Below are 25,895 nucleotides of genomic sequence, written 5' to 3' on the forward strand. Positions count from 1 at the left end.
AGCAGTTTACATAGCAGCATGGGAGCTACTTCCGGGTTACAGTCCTCCAGGATGACAGAGAGGACAGGAAAGAGCGCCAACAGAGGAATCAGATGTGCGCACGCGCAGAGCTGAATGCGGCGCGCGCGCGCACCCGGCGAGCTGCAGTGGGAAGAGCCGGCGGCAGCAACGGCATGACAGTACCCCCACCTTTACGCCCCTCCTTTTTAAGACTAGAAAGAAACCGGGACAAAATACGAGGAGCCCGAATGTTCTCTCGAGGCTCCCAGGACCTCTCCTCAGGACCAAAACCCTTCCAGTCAACCAAAAACAAAGTTCTCCCTCTAAGTTTTTTCATGGCTAAGATGTCCCTAACCTCAAAGACATCATCCTCGGAAACAGGCGAAGGAGAACAAAGGTTAGAAGAATGAAACTGATTAAAAACTACAGGTTTAAGGAGAGACACATGAAAAGAATTAGAAATACGCAGAGAGGCAGGCAACTTAAGTTTGTAAGAAACGTCATTAATACGAGACAAAACTTCGAATGGACCGATATAGCGAGGACCGAGCTTATGTGAAGGGATTTTGAGACGGATAAATTTAGAAGAAACCCAAACCTTGTCCCCAGGATGGAATATAGGAGAATCAAGACGTCTTTTGTCCGCATGTCTCTTCATCCTAACTTGAGTCAACTCAAGGGCGGACTTGGTCTCCTGCCAGACCCTGGAGAACTCTCTAGACAGAAGATCAGCCGCTGGTACAGTAGAGACAGGAGGAACCGGAAGAGGAAGACCAGGATGTTGACCGTAGACGATAAAAAATGGAGATTTGTTAGTAGCTTCGCTGGGATGGTTATTGTAAGAAAACTCAGCCCATGGCAGTAAGTCAGACCAATCATTCTGATGAGAATTGGAGAAATGGCGGAGATAAGTTACCAAGGTCTGATTAGTACGTTCCACCTGGCCATTGGACTGTGGATGGTAGGCCGAAGAAAAATCAAGCGAAATGTTCATAGATCTGCAGAGGGATCTCCAGAAGCGGGCGGTGAATTGAACACCTCGGTCAGAAACAATATGTAAAGGAAGACCATGAAGACGAAAAATATGGTGAACAAACATCTTTGCCAATTCGGGAGCAGAAGGTAAACCTGGGAGAGCGATGAAATGAGCCATCTTGGAGAAACGGTCCATGACCACGAAGATGACGGTGGAACCAGAAGAATGAGGCAGATCAGTGATGAAATCCATAGATAAATGTTGCCACGGAGAGGAAGGTACTGGCAAAGGATGTAGAAGCCCAGAAGGTAGTTGCCTGGGAATCTTATTCTTGGCACAGGAAGGACAAGAGGCGACAAAACTTTGGACATCCTTAGACAACGTTGGCCACCAGTAAAAACGAGAGATCAAACGAAAGGTTTTTTTGAAACCAACATGTCCAGCCAGTTTGGAGGCGTGACCCCAAAGTAAGACACGTCTCCTGTTCCCTTCAGCGACAAAGGTCTTACCCGGAGGCAACGAAGTAAGAGAGACTGGAGCAACTGTGATGACTCTGGCAGGATCAATGATGTGTGCAGGCTCGTCCACCAAATCCACCACCTGGAATGACCTAGACAGAGCGTCGGCTTTGGAGTTTTTATTTCCTGGCAAAAAACGAAGTTCGAAGTCAAACCTGGCGAAAAACAAGGCCCACCTGGCCTGCCGAGGATTAAGTCTTTGCGCAGAACGAATATACACCAGATTCTTGTGATCACTGTAGATTATAAAACGATGTAAAGCCCCTTCTAAGAGGTACCGCCACTCCTCTAATGCCAACTTGATTGCCAACAGTTCTTTATCACCGATGGAATAATTTTTTTCCGAGGAGGAGAAGATCTTTGAGAAAAAACCACAAGGCACAAGACGACCAGAAGAGGATTTCTGCGAGAGCACAGCTCCAGCTCCAATTGCAGAAGCATCTACTTCAAGGATGAAGGGTTTATTGGCCACTGGACGATGAAGAATAGGAGCTGAGGCAAAGGCTTGCTTGATGGACCGGAAAGCCTCTTCGGCCTCAGACGACCACAGATGAGGATTGGCACCCTTCCGAATCATGGAGGAGATTGGAGCTGAAAGAGAGGAAAAGTGAGGTATAAACTGCCGATAGTAGTTAGCAAATCCAAGAAATCGCTGAATTGCTTTCACTCCAAGAGGATGCGGCCAGTTGAGCACGGCAGAAACTTTTCCCGGATCCATACACAAACCAGCGTCGGAAATGATGAAACCCAAGAAGGGTAGAGATGACTGTTCGAAGACACATTTTTCCAGTTTTGCATACAGCCGATTCTCTCTCAAACGCTGAAGTACTTGCCGTACATCTCTTCTGTGAGTAGACAGATCTGGAGAGAACACAAGGATATCGTCCAAGTACACTACAACACAGGTGTAAAGTAGATCCCGAAAAACATCATTTACGAACTCCTGGAAGACTGCGGGTGCATTGCATAAACCGAAGGGCATAACCAAATATTCATAATGACCATCTCTGGTATTAAACGCAGTCTTCCACTCGTCACCAGAACGGATACGGATCAAATTATAAGCTCGTCTGAGATCCAATTTGGTAAAGATTCGTGCTCCACGCAGACGATCAAAGAGTTCTGGTATGAGAGGAAGTGGGTACTTGTTTTTGATCGTGATGGTGTTGAGACCCCGGTAGTCTATACATGGGCGAAGAGAACCGTCCTTCTTTTTAACGAAGAAGAACCCAGCTCCTGCAGGTGAGGAAGACTTTCGAATGAAGCCTCTGGCCAGATTCTCTTGAATATATTCGGACATGGCTTGCGTCTCGGTAGGAGACAATGGGTAAATACGACCCCTAGGTGGAGTAGAACCAGGAACAAGGTCTATCGGGCAGTCATAAGAACGGTGCGGCGGCAAAATCTCCGCTTCCTTCTTGTTAAAGACGTCTGAGAAAGCGCAATAGGCAGGAGGAATTCCCATGGATTCCGAAGCAGACCAAGAGGAGGACGCAGGCTTGACGGGAAGCAGGTACCTGTTCAGACAAGACTGTCCCCACCGTAGAACATCTCCAGTACGCCAGTCCAGCGTGGGTTCGTGATCTCTCAACCAAGGAAGACCCAAAAGGAAAGAATGAGACAAAGAAGGTAAAACATGAAAGGCCAGTTTCTCACGATGAAGTGCTCCAATCTGAAGTTCGACTTCCTCCGTAACCAAGTTGACGGTCTCCCGCAAAGGCTGACCATCGACAGAAGCTATTTGTCTAGGAGTCTCCAAGGGTCTAACAGGTATCCCAAGCCTGTTAACAACCTCGAGCTGAACAAAGTTCCCAGCCGCTCCTGAATCAACATAAGCCTCCAGAGAAAAGTGATGGGAACCTAAATGAAGAATAACAGACAAAACCAGAGGCGGAGAGGAATCATAACCACCTAGGAAGGCCTCTCTTACCTGTCCTAGGCGGATGCGTTTCCCGATTTCTGAGGACACGCGCGTAAGAGATGAGAGGCACTGCCGCAGTAAAAACAAAGACCTTGTGCGAGTCTCTCTTTGCGGCGTTGCTCAGAAGACTTAAGGCGATCGACCTGCATGGGTTCAGGAGAAGATGAAGAAGCCACCGGGGCTGCTTGAGAAAAGGAAGTCCCTCGAGCAACAGTGGTCTGGCGAAGAGGTCTCCTCTCTCTGGCAAGCTCACGAGTGCGCTCCTGAAAGCGCAGATCAATGCGTATGGCCAAGGAGATAAGATCATCCAAAGAGGTGGGAGTGTCCTGTCCCGCCAACTCATCCTTAATCCGTGAAGACAAACCATGCCAAAACGCTCCAACCAAAGCCTCATTATTCCACCCAAGGTCTGAGGACAGAATCCGGAAACGGATGGCGTACTGGGCTACTGAGAGAGTACCCTGGTAAAGGTTAAAGAGGGACTCAGTGGTAGAGACCAGACGACCAGGTTCATCAAAAACCTTACGGAAGGTATCCAGGAACGGATTGAGTTGGGAGACCAAAGGATCATCACGCTCCCAGAGGGGATTAACCCATGCCAAAGCCTCACCCTCCAAATGGGATACTATAAAAGCAACCTTAGCTCGGTCGGTAGGATAAAGTAGCGGAGACAATTCAAAATGCAACTGGCATTGATTAAGAAAGCCACGGCACGCTTTAGAATCCCCACCATACCGAGGAGGTCTAGCAAGTCGGGGAGAGGGTTGTGGCGCAGAGACAGGAGTGGAACCAGAGGCCACATTCTGGAGCGAGCGAAGCCGATCATTAATGGAGGCCATAAAATTCAAAATATGGGACCGAGTGTCCCGTTGTTGATCTAGCTCCTGCTGAAGGGCAACCAAGTGCGGAGCAATACCAGGATCAGAAGGCTGTAAAGCCGCTAGGCGAGACTCCATATTCTTTAAAAATGACATGATCCTAGTCTGGTTTTCACGCAAAAAGAGTAACTCCTTTTGAGTGGCAGAGACTCCAGCGGGGTCCATGGCCTGATGTTACTGTGACGCTGTAAGAATCTGGCTGCACTCGGATGTCACCCGAGTGCAGTCCAATTAGAGCATGTATATTCAAACGGAGAGTGGACCCACTGGACCGTGATGACGAACCCCTCTCGGACGAGCTGACCAGGTGGACCGCCCCCTATACAGGGAGAGTTAGGGGCAGGCCCGTGAGGGACTATCGCCACGGAAGCTGGAGGGTCGACTGAGAACAGATGGGAACACAGCAGGCACAAAGGGAAAGAGGGAACAGAAAGGAAATACTGAGACAAGGGAGAAGATGGGAACGCTACAGAGGCACGGAGACTGGCAGGACAATATGGAGAGACCGAGGCTGACGGGAGCAAGGAAAAGATATAGGAGCCGGGCAGGTACTGCAGAGGAAAAGGAACTGAAGGAACAAGACAGGAACACAGGAAACAGGCTGGCACTGCAGAGGGCGGAGGAGACCCAAAGTCAGAGAGCTAGGAACGCTCAGAGACCACAGGTGGCCAGAAGCACTTGTAAACACAAATGAACATCAGGCACAGAGAAGCAGCAGGAAGCAGTTTACATAGCAGCATGGGAGCTACTTCCGGGTTACAGTCCTCCAGGATGACAGAGAGGACAGGAAAGAGCGCCAACAGAGGAATCAGATGTGCGCACGCGCAGAGCTGAATGCGGCGCGCGCGCGCACCCGGCGAGCTGCAGTGGGAAGAGCCGGTGGCAGCAACGGCATGACACTGAGTTTCCTTCCTCAGGTGATATGGTGAAGTCGTTAGGTGCTACCCTATTTAACTCCACCTAGTGCTTTGATCCTGGCTTCCAGTCAATGTTCTAGTATTGGACCTGTTTCCTCCTGGATCGTTCCTGTGGCCTGCTGCTCTGCATAGCTAAGTTCTTCTTTGCTATTTGTTTGCTGTTTTTTTTCTGTCCAGCTTGTCAATTTGTTTTTTCTGCTTGCTGGAAGCTCTGGGACGCAGAGGGTGTACCTCCGTGCCGTTAGTTCGGTACGGAGGGTCTTTTTGCCCCCTTTGCATGGTTTTTGTAGGGTTTTGTGTTGACCGCAAAGTTACCTTTCCTATCCTTGCTCTGTTCAGAAAGTTGGGCCTCACTTTGCTTAGTCTATTTCATCTCTACGTTTGTCTTTTCATCTTAACTCACAGTCATTATATGTGGGGGCTGCCTTTTCCTTTGGGGTATTTCTCTGAGGCAAGGTAGGCTTATTTTCTATCTTCAGGCAAGCTAGTTTCTCAGGCCGTGCCGAGTTGCATAGGCAGCGTTAGGCGCAATCCACGGCTGCCTCTAGTGTGGTTGGTTAGGATTAGGGATTGCGGTCAACAGAGTTCCCACGTCTCAGAGCTCGTTCTTGTTTTTTGGGTTATTGCCAGGTCACTGTATGTGCACTGACCTCTATGTCCATTGTGGTACTGAATTACCTTTCATAACAATACGCACAAGATTATACGCACCACGAAGATCTATCTTGGTGAACCAACTAGCCCCCTTAATCCGAGCAAACAAATCAGATAACAATGGCAAGGGGTACTGAAATTTAACCGTGATCTTATTTAGAAGGCGATAATCTATACAAGGTCTCAGTGAACCATCCTTCTTGGCTACAAAAAAGAACCCCGCTCCCAATGGTGACGATGACGGGCGAATATGCCCCTTCTCCAAAGACTCCTTCACATAACTCCGCATAGCGGCGTGCTCAGGCACAGACAAATTAAACAGTCGACCTTTTGGGAATTTACTACCAGGAATCAAATTGATAGCACAATCACAATCCCTATGCGGAGGTAGGGTATCGGACTTGGGCTCATCAAATACATCCCGGTAATCAGACAAGAACTCAGGAACCTCAGAAGGGGTGGATGACGAAATAGTCAGAAATGGGACATCACCATGTACCCCCTGACAACCCCAGCTGGACACAGACATGGATTTCCAATCTAATACTGGATTATGGACTTGTAGCCATGGCAACCCCAACACGACCACATCATGCAGATTATGCAACACCAGAAAGCGAATAACCTCCTGATGTGCAGGAGCCATGCACATGGTCAGCTGGGTCCAGTACTGAGGCTTATTCTTGGCCAAAGGCGTAGCATCAATTCCTCTCAATGGAATAGGACACTGCAAGGGCTCCAAGAAAAACCCACAACGCCTAGCATACTCCAAGTCCATCAAATTCAGAGCAGCGCCTGAGTCCACAAATGCCATGACAGAATACGATGACAAAGAGCAGATCAAGGTAACGGACAGAAGAAATTTTGACTGTACCGTAGCAATGGTGGCAGACCTAGCGAACCGCTTAGTGCGCTTAGGACAATCAGAGATAGCATGAGTGGAATCACCACAGTAGAAACACAGCCCATTCAGACGTCTGTGTTCTTGCCGTTCAACTCTGGTCAAAGTCCTATCGCACTGCATAGGCTCAGGTTTAAGCTCAGGTAATACTGCCAAATGGTGCACAGATTTACGCTCGCGCAAGCGTCGACCGATCTGAATGGCCAAAGACATAGACTCATTCAGACCAGCAGTCATAGGAAATCCCACCATGACATCCTTAAGGGCTTCAGAGAGACCTTTTCTGAAAATAGCTGCGAGCGCACCTTCATTCCACTGAGTAAGTACGGACCACTTTCTAAATTTCTGACAGTATACCTCTATTTCATCCTGACCCTGACACAGAGCCAGCAAATTCTTCTCTGCCTGATCCACAGAATTAGGCTCATCGTACAGCAATCCGAGCGCCAGGAAAAACGCATCGATATTACTTAATGCAGGATCTCCTGACGCAAGAGAAAATGCCCAGTCCTGAGGGTCGCCACGCAAAAAAGAAATAACGATCCTAACTTGTTGAACTGGGTCACCAGAGGAGCGAGGTTTCAAAGCCAGAAATAGTTTACAATTATTTTTGAAACTCAGAAATTTAGTTCTATCTCCAAAAAACAAATCAGGAATAGGAGTTCTCGGTTCTAACATAGAATTCTGAACCACAAAGTCTTGAATACTTTGTACTCTTGCCGTGAGCTGATCCACACATGAAGACAGACCTTTAATGTCCATTGCTACACCTGTGTCCTGAACCACCCAAATGTCTAGGGGAAAAAAAAGGCAAAACACAGTGCAGAGAAAAAAAAATGGTCTCAGAACTTCTTTTTTCCCTCTATTGAGAATCATTAGTACTTAGGGCCTCCAGTACTGTTATGAAAGGTAATTCAGTACTACAATGGACATAGAGGTCAGCGCACATACAGTGACCTGGCAATAACTCAAAAAACAAGAACGAGCTCTGAGACGTGCGAACTCTGTTGACCGCAATCCCTAATCCTCTCAAACCACACTAAAGGCAGCCGTGGATTGCGCCTAACGCTCCCTATGCAACTCGGCACGGCCTGAGAAACTAGCTAGCCTGAAGATAGAAAATAAGCCTACCTTGCCTCAGAGAAATACCCCAAAGGAAAAGGCAGCCCCCACATATAATGACTGTGAGTTAAGATGAAAAGACAAAGGTAGAGATGAAATAGATTTAGCAAAGTGAGGCCCAACTTTCTGAACAGAGCGAGGATAGGAAAGGTAACTTTGCGGTCAACACAAAACCCTACAAAAACCACGCAAAGGGGGCAAAAAGACCCTCCATACCGAACTAACGGCACGGAGGTACACCCTCTGCGTCCCACAGCTTCCAGCAAGCAGAAAAAAACAAATTGACAATCTGGACAGAAAAAAACAGCAAACAAATAGCAAAGAGGAACTTAGCTATGCAGAGCAGCAGGCCACAGGAACGATCCAGGAGGAAACAGGTCCAACACTAGAACATTGACTGGAGGCCAGGATAAAAGCACTAGGTGGAGTTAAATAGAGCAGCACCTAACGACTTCACCACATCACCTGAGGAAGGAAACTCAGAAGCCGCAGTTCCACTTTCCTCCACCAACGGAAGATCACAGAGAGAATCAGCCGAAGTACCACTTGTGACCACAGGAGGGAGCTCTGCCACAGAATTCACAACAGGGGTGGATACAGCTTTCACCCTGCTAATACGTCTGTACAGCCCCTTGGAACATCTGATATGATTATATCTTACCAATTCACGGCTTCAGCAGCCCTTTATCTGATGTATACTCACCATTTGTTCTATGTGGTGTTCTCACAGAGGTTACACCACCGGACACTGTGTTCCCTTCCACATTTACCTAAAGCAGTGTGGTATGATGTTTTCCTTTACGTTTTTTCATGTTCTTCTTTCTCTTATTTCGCATCTGTTAGCCTTTATCATCTAGATTTCCATTCAATGGCTGAAATAACTCCTATATGACACTTGTTGATACGCAACTCATCTGAATATTATATACATTTTGTCTACATTTTTGGTTGTATCACAGTTTTGAGTTCTCATATTGTTTTTTTTTGTTTTAATCTTATTCTAGTACTCTGAGGAAGGTCCCTGTTGACCGAAACGTCACACTTGTACTATTACACTGCCGTTAAAGAAATTTAAAAAATGTCATCTTCTGCCTGAATGCCAAGTTTATCCATAATATAATTCAGTGTTGTCAGCATAGTGTCATAAGATTATTCTGATATTCTATGGAGACCGGTGACGTGGATCAGAGTGAAGACAAAAACACGGTATATCAAGACTCAATAGAGTATATTGTAGGAAAACAGGCTTCAATTAACAGGTGCAAAGCAAACAGAGGTTCTAAGAATCAAGCAGCAGACATATGCAGACTCCGGAATATAAGGGTGTTGTCAGTACAGACCGATGATGAGAGTTCAAGCCTGGGAATGCAGGATCCAGAGGTCCGGAGTCCGGACTGGGCTCCTAGCGGAGAGCAGGCAGCAGCGGAGGTGGGTGCAGAGCAGATCCGGAGAAGTAAAGTCTTTCAGATAGGTGGCAGACCGGCAGCAAACGGGGTATCCCAATGAACAGAAGAGACAGGCAAGATACAAGTCCTTCTGGCTTGGCAGCAGGTGAAGTACGAGATACACAAACAAGGTATAGTGTGCAGAGTCCCTTCATATATGCAGCAGCAGGAAACAAGGAATATCAGACAGGAAACAAGATGCCCCCCCCCGTGAAGCCACTAACTCTATCTTAGATAAGGGCAAGATCTGGCAGACTAAGGGCACAACCAGACAAAACAGGTACAAAATCCAGATCCTTACACAAGGAGACAATACTGGAACCTGCATCTACTGATTGTTTGTCTAGGGGGGGCAATAAATATGGGGAGAAGAAGAGGGGGCTTAGAACTGATCCTTAAGGAACCTCGATAGTAAGGGGACAAGAAGAGGAGTAAATGCCAGCAAAAGCTGGAGCTAGAGGTAGTCCCAGACATTTTGCTGCAAGTTCTCCTTAAAAGACAGTTACAGTTCTTACAGTCCTCCATCAAACTTTATGAGCACCAACTGCCATCTCCTATCCCTGTAATGCAAAACTCTGTATTCTCTGAAGGCAGATTTAACCCATGAAGTGAGAATGTTGAGAGGAAATGATCAGTACTGGAGGAGAAATCTTTCTTTTAAGACATATTACACATTTTCCAATTCTCAAGTATAGTGCTGATTTATGTTAAAAAAAAGTTGGATATTCTTTACCCCTTAATGACCAACTGGTCAACAGAGGGTGAATTAAGAGGACTCATGAGCTGAGCCTGCTCCATTCCCGGCATATGATCACTGAATCATTCAGCCATCATCTGCCTTGGACAGCAGCATTTATAGCCTCTGACACTGTTATCATCGCTCATTGGTGCCTATGGGTTTACATGACTGTTGAAGGTCTGCTGAAGGCCCACGTGTCTGTCATGACAGTATTCCTGTGAATGTTTAGAGAATAGTCTGATTTGTGCTTTGTACAGCAGTACTGTGGTGTTGCAGTATATAGCACAAGCGAGTGGATGATGGCAGATTAAGGTTCCCTTTAGGAGACTAACAAATAAAGTAAAAAGATTTATAAAAAGATTTAAAAAAATTAAAAATAAGCCAAAAATACGAATCACCCCCTTTTCCCCCATTTAAAATGAAGACCTTATTAACAAAAATAATGCACATATGTATTGTCTTTGCATCTATAAAAGTTCAATCTACCAAAATATAAAATTAATTAACCAAATCAGTAAATGCTGTAAAGAGTCACCACAACTCTTCAAAAAATGCAATAAGAAGAAGTAAAAACAAAGAATAATCCTCAAAATAGTATTACTAAAGTGATCAGGTCACCCTGCAAAAAACAAGTCCTCACATAGCTCTATCAGCTGCAAAATGAAAATGTTACTGGTCTCAGAAATTAATTTCTGATTTTTTTCCACCACTTAAAGGGAACCTGTCACCCCGTTTTTTCAGTAGGAGATAAAAATACCGTTAAATAGGGCCTGAGCTGTGCTTTACAATAGGGTATTTTTTGTCCCCTGATTCCCTACCTATTCTGCCGAAATACCTTACAAAAGTGGCCTTTTTCGCCTGTGAATCAGGCTGGTCAGGTCGGATGGGCGTGGTCACAGCGCTGTTTCTTCAGATCTTGCTTATGTTCCCGTTGGCGGTGTAGTGCTTCTCGCATGCGCAAGTGCCGAATGCACTGCGCAGCTGTAGAAAAAGAGCTCGCTCACCGCTATTCAGCGGTTTCTCGGTGGGCGCGGCCATCTTCCTGAGGCCGCGCGTGCGCAGATGGAGTCTCCTGCTTCCCGGGGCTTCAGGAAAATCGCGGCGGGATGCCACGCGTGCACAGATGGACATTGCGGCGGCCATTTTCCTGAAGCCGAGTAACACGAAACCCAATGCAGATCAATGGGGAATCAAAGTCGGCAGTGAGCGGAGGCCAGGAAAACACTTACAGTGCCCATTTAAATGCCAAAAACATCAATTCTTATAACTTAAGCTTGTCAATCTTAATTTACTTTATAATAATAGTTAGGCATTGAAAACTGGGGGTCATTTGGCTAAAGTTGTGGGGGGTAGGGCTGGCTCAAGATTTTCGTGGGCCCAGGAAACGCGGAATACGTCAGGGCGGTGGAGCAGGGAGAGGTAAGTATTTCAACTTTGCAAGTGCTGTGATCCTGAGCAAGCAGGGGGGGCCCACTTGTTGGCACTGGCACAGGGCCCCTCATAGTACGGCGGTGTGTTTGACGACGGGTGGCGCCTCCCACTGGCAGAGACACTTTTGTGTACTATGAGGGGCCCTGTGCCAGTGACGTCGCCAACGAGTATGCCCCCTCACCTGATGAAGGAACATGCACTTTCAACTGCACCTTCCTCTTTGTCTCCGTGTAAGGCGGTATAGTATGTGGGAAGGGGAACCTGACTTTCAGCAGGGTCAGATTCTGGCTGTGTAGAGTGCAAGGGAAATGTAGTGGTCTGGGTCAATATACCAGCAGACTCATCTAGCAGTGGCTGGGCAATGGGCAGGATGAGGAGGAAACACAGATATAGGTCCAAAAAATAAAGTAGGCTAAATGCAGTTCAAAATTGGTAATAGGACTAAACAGGCGGCATTGCTTTTTTCAGTGGAGGACAACTGTAATTAGTGGCAGACATAGTTAGTAGGCCCAAATAATAAAGTAGGCTAAATGCAGTTCAAAATTGGTAACAGGACTAAACAGGCGGCATTGCTTTGTTCAGTGGAGGACAAGTGTAATGAGTGGCAGACACAGTTAGTAGGTCCAAATAATAAAGTAGGCTAAATGCAGTTCAAAATTGGTAACAGGACTAAACGGGCGGCATTGCTTTGTTCAGTGGAGGACAACTGTAATGAGTGGCAGACACAGTTTGTAGGCCAAAATAATAAAGTAGGCTAAATGCAGTTAAAAATTGGTAACAGGACTAAACAGCTTGCAAAGCTAGGTACAGGGGTGGGCTCCTCTGCTGAGTAGCAGACAGTGGTAGTAGGCACAAAGTATTAACTGATCTAAATGGAGGCCAGGGCCCTGAATATTTTAACTATCATCTATCGTTTCATCAATTTGTATTGGCAGTACCATTGAAGGATTTAAAAGCACAGATTACACAGTGGTGGAGCAGGGAGAGGTAAGTATTGCAAGTGGTAGAGCACTGTTCGAGCTGGGGGGGAACACTCTCTCGTGGGCGGCGGTACTGGCAGAGGGCCCCTCATATTACGACAGTGTGTCTGACGTTGGTTGTGCACCACCACCGTCAAAGACACTTCATTGTACTATGAGGGACCCTGTGCCGTCACCCAAGAGTGGGCCCACCCACCTGTCCAGGCAAACGGCACTCGCATGGGTGCTTGCGCCAGGTGGTGACCATGGCCTTGTGGGGGGAGTCAGCCCATTTAGGGAGGCATAAAAATGGCCTATGGTAGACATTCAACAGCTGCAAATGGAGGAATTGGAGAAGTCAGTAAGAGGAGGCCAAAAGCAAGACATTTTTCCGCCAAGCTACATGTCAGCAGGGAAAGGTGGGGCAAAATAATTTGAAATCCATGATTGTTTCATTTTAATGAAGGTTAGATCATCAACATTCTGGGTAGCCAGACGTGTCCTTTTTTCGGTCAGTATTTAACCAGCAGCACTGAAGACTCTTTCTGATAGCACACTAGCAGCAGGGCAAGCGAGCTCCTGTAATGTATATTCTGCCAATTCAGGCAAGGTGTCTATTTTAGATGCCCAGTAATCAAAGGGGAATGACCTGTGAGGGAGAACATTGATAAGGGAGGAAAAGTAGTTTGTAACCATACTGGACAAATGCTGTCTCCTGTCACTTTGAATCGATGCAGCAGTACCTGTCGTGTCAGCGGTCATTGCAAAATCACTCCACAAACTGGTCATAAAACCCCTCTGTCCAATGCCACTTTGGATTTGTGCACCTCAAACACCTCTGCCATGTTGCCCTTACGTCTCATGTGAGAACCATCACCGTCGCTGTGTGCTAGGAATGCCTGACCCAAACGGTCTACAAGAGTTGCTTGATTGGTAGCCAATATTTGCTCAAGGTTCTCATTTGGCATGATATTTTGTAATTTTCCTTTTTATCGTGGATCCAGGAGGCATGCCAACCAGTAATCGTCATCGGTCATCATTTTGATAATGCGGGGGTCCCTTTTGAGGATACGCAAGGCATACTCAGCCATGTGGGCCAGTGTTCCAGGTGTCAATTCACTGCTTGTGCTGGGTTGAGGAGCACTTTCTTGCAAATCAACATCACTTGTGTCCCGCAAAAACCCTGTACCTGACCTTGCCACCAGCTTGTATTGCCCCCTGAGAAGCATCCTCCCATAAATATTCATCCCCATCATCCTCCTCCTCCTCTTCATCCGCCACCTCGTCCAGGAGAGTTACCTGAGCAGACAATGGCTGACTGTCATCGATGCTTCCCTCCTCCTCCTCGGCTGCAGACGCCTGCTCCTTAATGTGCGTCAAACTTTGCATCAGCAGACGCATTAGAGGGATGCTCATGCTTATGATGGCGTCTTCTGCACTTACCAGCCGTGTGCATTCCTCAAAACACTGAAGGACTTGACAGAGGTCTTGTAGCTTCGACCACTGCACACCAGACAACTCCATGTCTGCCATCCAAGTGCCTGCCCGTGCATGTGTATCCTCCCACAAATTATTAAAGCACGCCTCTGTTCGCACAGCCTCTGAACCATGTGCAGTGTGGAGTTCCACCTTGTTGCAACGTTGATTATTGGGTGGTGCTGGGGAAGATTCAGCGATCGCTTATGGTTCAGCATACGGCTGCAGTGTACGGGCGACCGGTAGATGTGCGAGCAAAGTCTTCGCACCTTCAGGAGCAGGTCGGGTAACCCCGGATAACTTTTCAGGAAGCACTGCACCACCAGGTTCAAGGTGTGTGCCAGGCAAGTTATGTGGTTAAGTTCTGAAAGGCCTATGGCAGCCATAAAATTCCTTCCGTTATCACTGACTACCTTGCCTGCCTCAAGATGTACACTGCCCAGCTATGACTGAGTTTTTTGCTGCAAGTACTCGGCCAGTACTTCTGTGGTGGGTCTGTCATAGCCCAAACACTTCATTTGTAACACAGCCTGCTGACGCTTACCACTAGCTGTTCAATAATGGAACACCTCGTGTGCAACACTGGTAGCTGCGGATGGAGTGGTCGTGTGACTGCGCTCTGTGGACGAGCTTTCACTTCTGGAGGGGGAGGAGGAGGAGAAGGAGGAGGGGTGGCGAACGCCTACAGACAACTGTTTCCTAGACCATGGGCTAGGCAGAACTGTCCCACTATGGCTGTCCCCTGTGGACCCTGCATCCACCACATTAACCCAGTGCGCCGTGATGGACACGTAACATCCCTGGCCATGCCTACTGGTCCATGCATCTGTTGTGAGGTGCACCTTTCCACTGACCGATTGCCTCAGTGCATGGACAATGCGGTCTTTGACATGCTGGTGGAGGGCTGGGCTTTTCTCGCAAAGAAGTGCCGACTGGGTAGGTCATAGCATGGTACTGCGTAGGCCATCAGGTCTTTGAAAGCTTCACTTTCAACCAACCGGTAGGGCATCATCTCCAACGAGATTAGTCTAGCAATGTGGGCGTTCAAATCCTGTGCACGCGGATGAGAGGATGAGTACTTTCTTTTCCTAACGAGAGTCTCTTGTAGGCTGAGCTGGACTGGAGAGCTGCATATGGTGGAACTAGAGGTGGTGGTGGTGGTGGACATGGCAGATTGAGAGAGGGTTGGTGATGGTATTCTTGATGTTGGCCTACATACAGTGTTTCCTACCAATAACCTTGTGATTCCCTGACTGCTTTGGCCCTGCGACGATACCTCGACATTTGCTGCTGGTGGTGTCCTAACCTGTGGGCTTACAGTGAGGGAAGCTATGTAGCTGACTACCTTCATTCTGAGCAGGTGAACCAACGGTATGGGACGTTTGGTAGTTAGTCCAGGCTTGCAAGTGCATGCTGGTTAAATGTCTAAGCATGCACGTTGTATTTAAATTTTGAAGATTCTTCGGATCTTGGTTAAAAAATTGCCACACTACACTCTTCCTACTATGGAATATCTTTTCAGGCATTGCACGCTGTGCTACTTTCACTGGATTGCCACGCTGTCCTAAAACTGTTTTTGTTTTTGACAAACGTTTTTGGCCTGATACGGGCCTGCCAGATGATAGCTGTTGCGATGTAGATGGCTGCTGCGGATCATCCTCCTCCGCTTCTGAGCTACTGGCAGCGGCACACTCTTCCCCCAATGGCTGCCAATCTGGGTCAACAACTGGGTCATCTATCACCTCCTCTTCAATGTCATGCGTACCTTCCTCTGTGTCACCGTGTAACGTGCTATGGCGTTCGGGACGAGGCACCATAGTCTCATCAGCGTCAGATTCTGGCTCAGTACACTGCGAGGGCAATGTAGTGATCTAAGTCAATGGAATGGCATAATAATCTAGCTGTGGCTGTGCATCAGTGCACTCCATGTCCGATTCATCTTGTAATGGGCAGTGAACAATTTCCCTTTCTAACCCAGGCACGGTATGTGTAAAGAGCACCATGAAGTAAACTGTTGTGTTGCCTGACGCATCCTTCACTTTTGGTTTGGGTGAAGGACACAAGAAAACGTCTTATTCCTGACCGGGAGCATCTGCTGACGACTCGCTGCTTTTATATTTGGAACTTTCTGAAGAGGAGGCGAAAGAGCTAGAGGATGAGTTAGCAAGGAAAGCCAAAACTTTTTCCTGCTGCAATGGCTTTAAAAGCTGTTTTCCTACTCCAAGATAAGGGAGCCTTCGAGACCTTGTGTAGCCAGATGATGACGCTGGCTCAACACCTCCAGCCTTAGGTGCTATTGTGCTTTTGCCACTACCACCAGATGCACCACCACCACCACCATCAGTACCAGCTGGCAACCACCGCTCATGGGATCTTCCACCAGGCTTCCTCATTTTTGGAAAATCTAATCAAAATAACAACCGTTTCATGGTACTGTAAAACAAGGTAGAAGGTGTATATAAACTTGTTGGGAATTTAAATCTCCCTTTATTTTTTGGAAGACTGAACCAAAACTCAGGCCCAGTGTATATAACAATGCAATCTAAGTGGCAGATAGTGGCTGGCTGACATACGACAAACTAACAGGACTGAAGTATATCCTCTTTGGAAGAATTTGAATCTCACTTTTTTGGGGGAACCGAACCAAAACTCAGGCCCAGTGTATAAAACAACACAATGTAAGTGGCAGAAAGTGGCTGGAAGATATATGAAAAAATACAAGGACTGTGGTACAATTTCAATCTCCCTACAATGATCCCAGGAAAAGTATGGCAGCAATAAAAAGGACTGCTGCACACAAAAGTGTGGACAAATAAACAAGATAACTGTGCATGAAGGAGCAACAGGAATTTTGCTATTAAAAAAGCAGTTGGTTTGCACAGCAGCGTACAAACAGCAATGCAGCTATCAGGGAGCCTTATCAGGCAGCCTAATAAGCTACAGAGCTGATGCACAGAAATATAGCCTCCACTGTCCCTGCAAACAAATGGTGGTGTTGGACAGTGGAAATCGCTACAGCACAAGCAGTTTGGGAGTTAATCTTCCCTCCCTAACTATATCCCTTCTTCTGACGAAGCGGCAGCAACCTCTCCCTATGCTAAGATCGGCAGAAGTAAGATGGTGGCCGGCGTGCATGCCCCTTTATAGCCCCTGTGATGCCGCAGAAAGCAAGCCAATCACTGTCATGCCCTTCTCTAAGATGGTGAGGACCGAGACCTATGTCATCACGCTGCCCACACTCTGTGTCCTCCTTCATTGGATGAAAAATGACACTGAAAGCGTCATATGAAACGCAACTTTTGCACACAGATCGCCGACCTCATGGCCGATCCCACACTAGGATCGGGTCGGGTTTCATGAAACCCGACTTTCACGAAATTCGGCGATTTTTAAATTTGTCCGATCTGTTTCGCTGAACCCTAGTTATGACTGCTGTGTACGACTACTAAATATGTTACTAATATGTTACTTCAATGGTGCCATAATACTGCACCTAAAGCAGTCTGCAGGGTCTTACTATAGTCCTATATGCCTCCAATTTCAAGGAAAAAATATCTTATAGGAAAGATTCATGGCGCTTTCTAACAGATGCAATATAATTAAGGAGGTGCAATACAATACGAAGAGAATACATCTCTATCCTTTGCACATACTCTGAACACAGAACTGCCATGTACATGGATATACACAACCTGCCAAGTTATTAATGTTAGTGTGTATGAAACCTAAGGAGTTTTCTGCCTCAAAAGTCTAAGGTTTATAAACACAGTCTAATAGTAGTGTAATCCTCAACTATATGATACCTACACCTCCCCAAAAAATAAATTAATCAGGGAAAGGAGGATCCATTCAAATTAAATAATTTAAAATAACCAGTATTTATTTCCAATATTTAAAACAGTAGTAAAAATTCCAGCAGGACTAACAAAAAGTGACAAGTGCAAGTCAATACATCCAATAAATCCAAATAGACAAAAGCTCATAGATTTGGTAATGTTTCAATATTTATATCACTATTCCATTATTTAATGTATATAGATACAGCCTATGATCCCCATATAAAGTGTATGTGCTAAACAATACCAGGGCCTCTGTGCCTAAACTATACTAAGATAGAGAGATTGCGCTCACCTAATAGGATAAAAGTGAAGATATACCTTTGTAAATACTTACATACAGTATCTAGGAGCTTGAAGAAGCATATGGCGAAATGAAGTCATCGGAGTGGTGACATTTGAGCAGGTCTACTCCATTTAAGCTCCTAGACACTTTGTGTAAGTATTTACAAAGGCATATCTTCACTTTTATCCTATTAGGTGAGCGCAATCTCTCTGTTTTAGTATAGTTTAGGCACAGAGGCCCTGGTATTGTTTAGCACATGCACTTAATGTTTAATTTGAATGGATCCTTTTTTCCCTGATTAATTTATTTTTTGAGGAGGTGTAAATCTCAAAAGTCTAAGGGTATGTGCACATGTTCAGTAATCAGTAGCGCTTTGAATGTAGAGCATGTCCACGCCGTCCAAAGCGCTACCGGCTAATGAACGCAGGTGAATCCACATATGTTCATTCATTCACCACATCCAATACATTGAACAGGTGAAAGTTATCTTGCGGAGGCTCATGTCTCCACAAGATAAATAGACATGCTGCAGTCAGGAGAGACGTGCCGCATGTCCGTCTCTGCTGGTGAGCCGCGGGCGTCTCTGGAAATCCCGTCCCATTTCCTGAAATCCCATCCACTATGCTGTAACATCTGGACACTCTGGGTTGGACACCGCACAAGTACACAGCGTCCAACCCACAGCATTTACCGATCGTGTGCATATACCCTAAAAGCTTCAGGGGACATCAGTGATCATTTGGATAAACCACGCTAATGGTTCCATCACAAGACCGTATTTTCGGTAGAGTTGTTTCTGTGGAAAAATAGACTGCACTTGGACCAATGTTATTCAATGGGGCAGTGCAGATGAGAGATATTTTTCAGTGACCGCATCTGCATGTGAAAAAAAACTGCAGTGTCCACTGATTTCTTCCATAAATTGAGTGAGACTCACCCATTCAAGTCTATGGGTGCATGAAAAATATCAGATGCAATGCAGAGCCACAATATATCATCTGATATTTACGGGTACATTGCAATTCTGTAACATAGGAAAGTGTAAATGTTCCTGTAATTGATTAATAGCTGCTGCTGTAGCAATAAGAATTATACCCAGATGACAAGTGATAAAAAATTGTCCCACTTTTCTGGATAGAAAGGAATGATTTTTTGTGTGACCCTACCCTGATTGTTGCACACCATTGAATAAGAGGTGACATGACAGGACAGTCAGTTTTCAGCATGTAGAAGAAGAAGGTGAATTATGTATTCTGAATGGGCAGAACGCAAAGTAAGGATTAGATTTAGCTACGGCCCAGGATATACTTGGTTTCTCATTACAATATCATTTGTACAATATCGTTCTTCACATGTCCGGACAAAAATGTTTCTTCACTTTTGTTCTTGTTTTTGAGTTCCACTTCTAAGAAAATAACACGACTTTCAAACTTGTTTTTAGCATTCCATGTACACTTGTCTCATGACATCATAAACTTGAAATCCAATAAATTATTAGACTCATTCTGAATGAAAAATAGTTTATCATTGTTTGCAGCATAATACAAAATATGACATGCAAGAACAGATTATATATGGAGGCATTCATCACATCAACGTATCCAGGTGTCAAGATTCCTTGGACATCTTGATCATTGCCGAGCAGTTTATGAAAGTACTCAATGACTCAACTTGTTTGTGTTTTTGAGTTTCACTTTATTGACTGGGCGAGGTATTGAAGTCAAAGAGGCAGATTTTCTACAACCATATAAGGCTACGTTCATATTTGCGTTGTGCGCCGCTGTGTCGGCGACGCAACGCACAACGCAAATAAAAACGCACACCAAAACGCACGCTAAATCGCTGCGTTTTGTGACGCATGCGTCCTTTTTTGCCGAAATTTCGATGCAAAAAAAATGCAACTTGTTGCGTTTTCTTTGCCCGACGCTTGCGGCATAAAAAACGCATGCGTCGCACAACGCAGCACAACGCATGTCCATGCGCCCCCCATGTTAAATATAGGGGCGCATGACGCATGCGTCGCCGCTGCGTTTCCCGACGCTACTAAAGTGAACGTAGCCTAACTTCGAGCCAAAGCAAACTTAGAATAGTCACTTTTTAAAAAAGTGCTAACTTTAGCAAAGCGGCTCATGTACTGTGCAAAAATTTTAGGCAGTCATAGCAAAAGTGTTGGAGAATGAAAAATGCTTTCCAAAACAGAAGTGGGAATAGTTTATTGTTATCAATTAATAAAATGCAAAGTGAACGAAAGAGAAATCTAAATCAGATCAATGTTTGACATCACCGCCCTTTGCCTTCAAAATGGCATCAAGTCATCAGGGTGCACTTGTGCACAGGTTTTTGAAGAGACTCGGCAGGAAGGTTGTTCCAAACATCTTGGAGAACTAGTAACCGCAGATTTTCGGTGGATGTAGGCTTGCTCACATACTTCAGTCTTTTCTTGTAATCACACACAGATTCGATGATGTTGCGATCGGGAATGGACCATATCATCACGTCCAAGATTCTTTGTTCTTCTTTACACTGAAGATAATTCTTAAAAGGGAATTGTCACTTGTACACAAATTTTGAGTAAATTACTTTTTAAAAGTCCCTGAGTAGTGATGAGCAGACCCATGGAATTTCGAGATCTAAAGGCCAACCCCAACTTTAGTCCAAAGTTTTGTTTGGGTACCAGAACTTGACCCGAACTTTAACCTGTACCCAAATCCCATTTACAACAATGGGGACCTGAACTTTGGAGCTAGAAAATTATCTCTCCTCTCCCGGACTTCCCCTCGAGCTCTGAACATTCTGGGAGAAGTCCGTGTTCGGAGTTCAGCATCGGACAATAAGTGCCCTGTATGAACCCCGAACTTTGAAGTTCAGGTTCGCTCATCGCTATCCCTGAGCAAGTCCACTTTTTTCCATATTGTGCTGCATTGCAACATTGCAGTGATGTTCACATTTATTGCTTTTGGAGGGCAAAATGTGAAATTTCTTATTGCAGCTCAACTGAGCATTTATTTAGAGTTTTCAGTGTGGGTGTGCACTTTCACCAATACCTTCTAGGTGCTGTCAATCATAGCTTGACAGTGTTTGAGACTGCTAGGGGAGAGGTGATTGTATGCCCACAGAGAAAACTCTGAAAAAATATGCTCATTTAAACTGCTAGTGGAGATTTCACATATTGAACTCTAAAATTAATAGATGTCAATATCTTTACAATGGAGATACATAAAGCAAAGGCAACAGTGGTAGAATCAGGGGAGCTAAGGTGTTTTTACAACATACAAGCTGGAACGGGTCTGTGCATGCAGGTACAAGGTCATGATGTCACAAACCATCCCAAGCCTCATAAAATCCAGAAGTCCTGACTCACTCTGAGAGTCCCAGGGATTTAAGCAAGAGTGGCTGGTATCAGATTATGAGACAAACACCAGATGGGTGATGGTGAGTCACGAAAGTTCCTGAAAGCGAGCGGTGAGTATAAAGACTTTTTCTTTCTTTTATGCATAATTAGTTTATTATGCTCTTGGGTCTGGAGAGACCCTGAACATAATAAAGGGCATTAAATTTAGAGGAGAAAAACTTTTCCACAAATTAGAATTTCTCAGTGAATTCAAAATTTGCCTAATCCGCTCATCTCTCTGTGGTTAGATGTTTGGAAAAACTTCAATGCTTAGTTCCTTCAAAACTATGTGCAAGTTTAACAAGAAGTATTCATGTATCAATGCTGTTTTAAAAGCAAAGGGGGATCACTCCAAATATTAACTTTATTTCTTTATTAATATTTCTCTCTTTTGTTCATTTACTTCACATTTTATTAATTGATAAAAAAAACATTAACATCTATGTTTGAAAAATCTACTATATAATTGTCTAAGGGTCACTTCCGTCTGTCTGATATTCATTGGCCGCGGCTTCTGTCTGTCATGGAAATTCAAGTCGCTGATTGGTCGTGACGGGCGCAGTCCGGCGGCAACATGGCCGCTCCTTCCTCCCCACAGTCAGTGCCCGCTCCGTACTCCCCTCCAGTCAGCGCTCACACAGGGTTAATGGCAGCGCTAATGGACCGCATTATGCTGCAGTGTAACGCACTCCATTACCGCTGCTATTAACCCTGTGTGACCTATTGTTTTACTATTGATGCTGTCTATGCAGCGTCAATAGGAAAAAGATCTAATGTTAAAAATAATAAAAAAAATAAAAAATCATCATATACTCACCTTCTGGTGCCTTTCCCGCTCCTCACGATGCTCCGGTAACCAGTCCATGCATTGCGATCTCGCAAGATCGCAATGCATTCTTGAGACCGGAGCATGCGAGGAGCATTGGTAAATGCTTCCTGGATCCAGGAGCTAACGGAGGGTGAGTATATAACCTTTTTTTTTTTAAATTCTTTTTTTTAGCAAGGATATGATGTCCACATTGCTACAGTTAGGTCCATATATATTTGGACAGAGACAACATTTTTCTCATTTTAGTTACAGACATTACCACAATGAATTTTAAACAAAACAATTCAGATGCAGTTGAAGTTCAGATGTTCAGCTTTCATTTGAGGGTATCCACGTTAAAATTGGATGAAGGGTTTAGGAGTTTCAGCTCCTTAACATGTGCCACCCTGTTTTTAAAGGGACCAAAAGTAATTGGACAATTGACTCCAAGGCTATTTCATGGACAGGTGTGGGCAATCCCTTCATTATGTCATTCTCAATTAAGCAGATAAAAGGCCTGGAGTTGATTTGAGGTGTGGTGCTTGCATTTGGAAGGTTTTGCTGTGAAGTAAACATGCGGTCAAAGGAGCTCTCCATGCAGGTGAAACAAGCCATCCTTAAGCTGCGAAAACAGAAAAAACTCATTCGAGAAATTGCTACAATATTAGGAGTGGCAAAATCTACAGTTTGGTACATCCTGAGAAAGAAAGAAAGCACTGGTGTACTGATAAATGCAAAAAGACCTGGGCGCCCACGGAAGACAACAGTGGTGGATGCTCGCAGAATAATCTCCATGGTGAACAGAAACCCCTTCACAACAGCCAACCAGGTGAACAACACTCTCCAGGAGGTCGGTGTATCAATATCCAAATCTACCATAAAGACAAGACTGCATGAAAATAAATACAGAGGGTTCACTGCACGGTGCAAGCTACTCATAAGCATAAAGAAGAAAAAGGCTAGACTGGACTGTGCTAAAAAACATCTAAAAAATCCAGCACAGTTCTGGAAGAACATTCTTTGGACAGATGAAACCAAGATCAACCTCTACCAGAATGATGGAAAGAGAAAAGTATGGCGAAGGCGTGGTACAGCTCATGATCCAAAGCATACCGCATCATCTGTAAAACACGGCGGAGGCAGTGTGATGGCTTGGGCATGCATGGCTGCCAGTGGCACTGGGTCACTAGTGTTTATTGATGATGTGACATAGGACAGAAGCAGCCGAATGAATTCTGAGGTATTCAGAGACATACTGTGTGCTCAGATCCAGCCAAATGCAGACAAACTAATTGTCCATCTCTAGTATTAAACGACGACCAATGACCCAAAACATAAAGCTAAAGCAACCCAAGAGTTTTTAAAGCAAAGAAGTGGAATATTCTTGAATGGCCAAGTCAGTCACCTGATCTCAACCCAATTGAGCATGCATTTTACTTGTTAAAGACTAAACTTCAGACAGAAAGGCCCACAAACAAACAGCAACTGAAAACCACCGCAGTGAAGGCCTGGCAGAGCATCAAAAAGGAGGAAACTCAGCATCTGGTGATGTCCATGAGTTCAAGACTTCAGGCAGTCATTGCCAACAAAGGGTTTTCAACCAAGTACTAAAAATGAACATTTTATTTACAATTATTGAATCTGTCCAATTACTTTTGGTCCCTTTAAAAACAGGGTGGCACATGTTAAGGAGCTGAAACTCCTAAAACCCTCATCCAATTTTAATGTGGATACCCTCAAATGAAAGCTAAAAGTCTGAACTTCAACTGCATCTGAATTGTTTTGTTTAAAATTCATTGTGGTAATGTCTATAACCAAAATTAGAAAAATGTTGTCTTTGTCCAAATATATATGGACCTAACTGTATATAATACATGGGCTGTGCAATATACTACGCGGGCTGGGCAATGTACTACGCGGGTTTTGCATTATACTACGCGTGCTGGCAATATACTACGTGGGCTGGGCAATATACTACATGAGCTGTGCAATATACTCTGCGGGCTGGGCAATATGCAATGCGGGCTGGGCAATATATTACATGGGCTGTGCAATATACTATGCGGGTTGTGCAATATACTATGCGAGCTATGCAATATACTACGCAGGCTGTGCAATATAATACGTAACTGGGCAATATACTACATGACAGGGCAATATACTACGTGACTGGGCAATATACTACGTGACAGGGCAATATACTATGTGACTGGTCAATATACTATGTGACTGGGCAAAATACTATGTGGCTGGGCAATATACTATGTGGCTGGGCAATATACTGCGTGGCTGGGCAACATACTATGTGGCTGGGCAATATAGTATGTGACTGGGCAATATAGTATGTGACTGGGCATTATACTATGTAGCTGGCCAATATACTATGTGACTGGGCAATATACTACGTGGCTGGGCAATATACTACGTGGCTGGGCAATATTCTACGTGGCTGGGCAATATACTACATGGGCTGTGCAATATACTCTGCGGGCTGGGCAATATACAATGCGGGCTGGGCAATATATTACATGGGCTGTGCAATATACTATGCACGCTGGACAATATACTACGTGGGCTGTGCAATATACTACGCGGGTTGTGCAATATACTATGCGGGCTATGCAATATACTACGCAGGCTGTGCAATATAATACGTAACTGGGCAATATACTACATGACAGGGCAATATACTACGTGACTGGGCAATATACTACGTGACAGGGCAATATACAGTGGGGCAAAAAAGTATTTAGTCAGTCAGCAATAGTGCAAGTTCCACCACTTAAAAAGATGAGAGGCGTCTGTAATTTACATCATAGGTAGACCTCAACTATGGGAGACAAACTGAGAAAAAAAAATCCAGAAAATCACATTGTCTGTTTTTTATCATTTTATTTGCATATTATGGTGGAAAATAAGTATTTGGTCAGAAACAAAATTTCATCTCAATACTTTGTAATATATCCTTTGTTGGCAATGACAGAGGTCAAACGTTTTCTGTAAGTCTTCACAAGGTTGCCACACACTGTTGTTGGTATGTTGGCCCATTCCTCCATGCAGATCTCCTCTAGAGCAGTGATGTTTTTGGCTTCTCGCTTGGCAACACGGACTTTCAACTCCCTCCAAAGGTTTTCTATAGGGTTGAGATCTGGAGACTGGCTAGGCCACTCCAGGACCTTGAAATGCTTCTTACGAAGCCACTCCTTCGTTGCCCTGGCGGTGTGCTTTGGATCATTGTCATGTTGAAAGACCCAGCCACGTTTCATCTTCAATGCCCTTGCTGATGGAAGGAGGTTTGCACTCAAAATCTCACGATATATGGCCCCATTCATTCTTTCATGTACCCGGATCAGTCTTCCTGGCCCCTTTGCAGAGAAACAGCCCCAAAGCATGATGTTTCCACCACCATGCTTTACAGTAGGTATGGTGTTTGATGGATGCAACTCAGTATTCTTTTTCCTCCAAACACGACAAGTTGTGTTTCTACCAAACAGTTCCAGTTTGGTTTCATCAGACCATAGGACATTCTCCCAAAACTCCTCTGGATCATCCAAATGCTCTCTAGCAAACTTCAGACGGGCCCGGACATGCACTGGCTTAAGCAGTGGGACACGTCTGGAACTGCAGGATCTGAGTC

Source organism: Ranitomeya imitator, chromosome 5, assembly GCF_032444005.1.
Source record: "Ranitomeya imitator isolate aRanImi1 chromosome 5, aRanImi1.pri, whole genome shotgun sequence".
Classification (NCBI taxonomy): Eukaryota; Metazoa; Chordata; class Amphibia; order Anura; family Dendrobatidae; genus Ranitomeya; species Ranitomeya imitator.